This window comes from Dermacentor albipictus, chromosome 2 (assembly GCF_038994185.2).
Source record: "Dermacentor albipictus isolate Rhodes 1998 colony chromosome 2, USDA_Dalb.pri_finalv2, whole genome shotgun sequence".
NCBI classification, from domain to species: domain Eukaryota; kingdom Metazoa; phylum Arthropoda; class Arachnida; order Ixodida; family Ixodidae; genus Dermacentor; species Dermacentor albipictus.
In genome coordinates this window covers 31,109,449-31,113,238 of record NC_091822.1, presented here as the reverse complement: position 1 = coordinate 31,113,238, position 3,790 = coordinate 31,109,449, and the positions used below count along the sequence as shown (strand labels likewise).

General features: G+C 44.9%; 1 non-coding gene across 1 annotated transcript; it reads right to left on the bottom strand.

Annotated features, from left to right (window-relative positions):
* Positions 1-3,371: 3,371 nt before the first annotated feature.
* On the bottom strand, positions 3,372-3,444 carry TRNAV-CAC (transfer RNA valine (anticodon CAC)). Its single transcript has one exon. It is a non-coding gene; the product is annotated as a tRNA-Val (tRNA).
* Between the last annotated feature and the right edge of the window lie 346 nt (positions 3,445-3,790).

Below are 3,790 nucleotides of genomic sequence, written 5' to 3'. Positions count from 1 at the left end.
ATGCTTTTCCACCTGCCTGCTCTTTCTCTAGTTTCTTTTGCTTGGTTCGTCCAGTATTCGCAACTATTTTTGTAACTGTTCATGGCAACACATAGATAGTTGGTCGAGGTTTTCACCCAGCTCACATTTGCAAAATTTTCCGGAGCCGAAGACCATTCTTCGTGCCACGAACTGAGGCACTTCCTCCAGTTCACTCTACTGCCCGTCACATCACAAAAATTTGTCACTACCCTTATCGTCTCCTTCACTCTTTGTTTGCTTCTAGAAAACACCGCGATGTCATCTGCATATGCCAAGAGCTTGAGTTGTGCGGCTGCCAAGCTATACCCGCATGTTTGCTCATATTCAATTATTGCCAAACATATATTCTATGTGAATGCCAAACAAAAGAGGATTGAGGGAGTACACCTGACGAACAGAACGCATGACGTTAATGGGGGCCCCCAAAGACTTATTCACAATTAAGCGTGTTGTGCAGTTCTGGCAGGCCAACGCCACTTCCTCAGTGATGATGGAACCAACGTTAACTTGATCCAAAATGGCAAACAACATATCATGAGAGACAATGAAATGCTTTATTGAGGTCAAGCTGGAGCATCGCAACTCCGCCCGAGGTAACGTCACAGCACTCGAGCACGCAGCGCATCGTGTGAATATTCGAAAAAATGGACCTTCCTTTGATACCACACCTTTGGTGATGTGCGACTATTTCATTTACGACGCTGTGAAGTCTGGCTGCCAAAACCTTCATAAAAATCTTATAATCAACATTGGTTAATGATGTTGGCCTATAAGATGCCACTAGCCTAAGTTTCTCCACTTGGTCACTCTTAGGGATGAATATGTTTTGCGCTTTCCCAAAAGAAGGGGCAAAGTTTTGCTATCATACGCGTCACTAAACAGATCTGTTAGCAGCAGCGACAGTTCCTTCTTGAAAGCTTTATAAAAACACGCGCCCAGACCGTGAGGTCCGGGTGATTTGCCTTGGTTCAAATAATCAATCTCGTTTTCAACTTCGCTTTCTGTTATTTTCCCTCCTAATTGTTATTTCGTATCGTCACTAAATCGAGGCATGCGACCGTGAAAAGCTTTTTTGAACTCATCTACATTCGCTCTTTGAAACGCAAAGAGCGACTGGTAATACTCTAGAAACGCTCGGCCTGTGCTGTTACTATTGTCAGCAATTGTGCAGTTCCATAAAATTTTATCGACGTGATTCCATCGACCTTCCGCTTTTTCTAGTCCAAGCGCCCTTTTAGTGGACGTCTCCCCACCTACTAATGCATTTGCTCTTGCGCACATAATCCCACCTTGGTATCGTTCCTTGTCAAGGTGCTCAATTTTTTTCTTTAATGGCTCCCACATCTTCCTTATATGCCCCCGACTATTCGCACTCAAGCGCTATCAGCTGCTTAAGTGTCTTTCGTAAGCCCTTTCTTTCATTTCGTTCTCAAATTTTAAACATCGCGATCTTTCTAAAGCTTTCACTTTTACGTTTTGTTTGAACCATTCCCATTTCTCTGCTATTGTTTCACTATTTTTCTCACATATTTCTTAACGGCGTCATGTACTGACTCTACAAATGGCTCGTTTTTTAGTAGTAAGATATTCGATTTCCATTGGTCCCAATTAAAATCTTTTCGCTTCCTTTCCTACCTGAAATCAAGAAAGGGGCTGACAGATGGAATAACACACTGTGGTATAAAGGTTATAAACAGGGATAAGGTGCATCAGAAAGGCTGGCCAACGTTTCCATAGGAGGATCTATCTTTGTCAAAAAAGGCCTCATCATCCTCGGCATGTAAGTTTTAAAGGGTTAGTACAGTGACCGCAAGTGACATCACTGTACTAACCCTTTAAAAACAATACAATGTGGCATCTTTATATCGCTTTAATTTTTATCATTTGCCTAAAGGCTCCCATTGCTCTCCCATCATGCCCCAAGTCTCTTCATGGATATTCTTAATTGCATGCATGACTGCTACATTGGGAGATTCATCCCTTAACAAATTAGAATTCAATTTCCATTGCTCCCATAAAAACTCTTGCTGTCTTTCTTTGACCCTATTTGATATTTTACAAGGCAGTGATCAGTAAAAGAAATCGGCGAAACACAATAACTGCGGCATTTTCGGATCGCATGCACTGACACGTACAGTCGGTCCAAACGGGCATAGCTGTTGCCCTGAAAATGAGTGTACTTCACAGCTCCGAAGCCCTCCAGGCACTCTGCAATATCTTCTAGCTCATGCTCTGCGATCATTTGTGACTACACATCACTGCTTTTCTCTTTAAGCATTCTAGCACTTGACCTATCACTTGAGTTCAAAACACAATTAACATCCCCAACCAAAAGAAGCTGCTTCTCAATGCACAAATAGTGTCCTAGGTTAGAAAAGAAATTTACGCGTTCTTGTGTCAAACTTGGAGCATAAACACACATAACACGCCATGCAATATCACTATATGTGAAATCACACAACTCAAATCTGCCGGAAAAACATGACGACACATTTTGCACTGACAGTCCTGGATTCCTTCGAACAAGGAGGACGCACCCTCCGGACCTGCCGATAGCGTGGCTCGCAACCGCGTGGTACCGTGCAGTGAACTTCCGCGGCATGTTTGCCGTCTCCTCTTCTCCTTCCACTTTCATCTCCTGCACAGCAAAGACGTCAATATCTTCCATTAACAACCGGTACAGTTGACTGTTTTTTCCTAGAGGCCATACCTCGAACGTTTAAAGTGGCGAGTGTAAGTGACGTTTGTGGAGCCATCGTTGATTTCTGGAAAAGGTAGGCCCGGAGCATGGCGCTTACATTGCGGCTCTAGCTCAATGCTAGATGCCTCCGGGACCGCCCGGTAAGACGGTCTCACCACTCTGCGAAAGTGGCTTGTCGTAACTTTCCTATCCGCCGTGCCCCCACCCCAGGCCGGCAAGAGCGAGAGCGTCCCTGAAATCTTCCACTCTGTAAGGTCGGGCTCGCACGTCGCCATGCAGAAATACCGTATTGGTGAATACCGTATTGGTGACGATGCGTCCTGTTGCCAGTTGTGGCGAAACAAACGGGTGATCTTTCTTCTTAGTTCCTGTTACCGCGGCTAGTAAGGGAAGAAATCGCCGCTCCAACGGAGCTCAAGATTCCACGATCCGCACAGCTCGGCTGCCGGAAGCAAAATGTTGCGCTACTGAGGCAGACAGGGTACACAAGAAGACGGCGTGGAGTCTCCTTACTGCTATTTTAGACGGCTTTGAGAAAATAAAATTGCGTGCAGCAGTAATCGCTCACAAGATTTCAATTTTACTTTCAGTATACTGCCTAAATATGAGTGCACTATCGCGTAAGGCACCAAAAACAAAGCGCCGCCTTTGCCCCGAGTGAGGATCGAACTCACGACCTTCAGATTGTGAGACTGACGCGCTGCCTACTGCGCTACCGAGGCTTTTTTTTCTTTATTTCCAATGTGACAACAGAAAACAGAGAAACCAACACAAAAATGTTAAAAGCGCCAACCAGTAGCTTGTTGACGCGACATTGCTAAAAACGTTTTAATGACACTAGGTCATCGGTGCCGACGTGGACGCGGCCCGCCTCGGTCTGAAAAGACCGGGCTTCAGGACACTAATAAAGTTTTGTGAATGAATGAATTAAGTAAAGACGTCGTTTGGCATTAAGTAAAGACGTTGATTTGGCAGCAGAGGCAGCGCGAAGGAAGGACGTCTGAGATTTCCCTGTTTGATTTCCTAGGTCTATCGAGAACAAACCGTCATAGAAGAATACTAGACAAG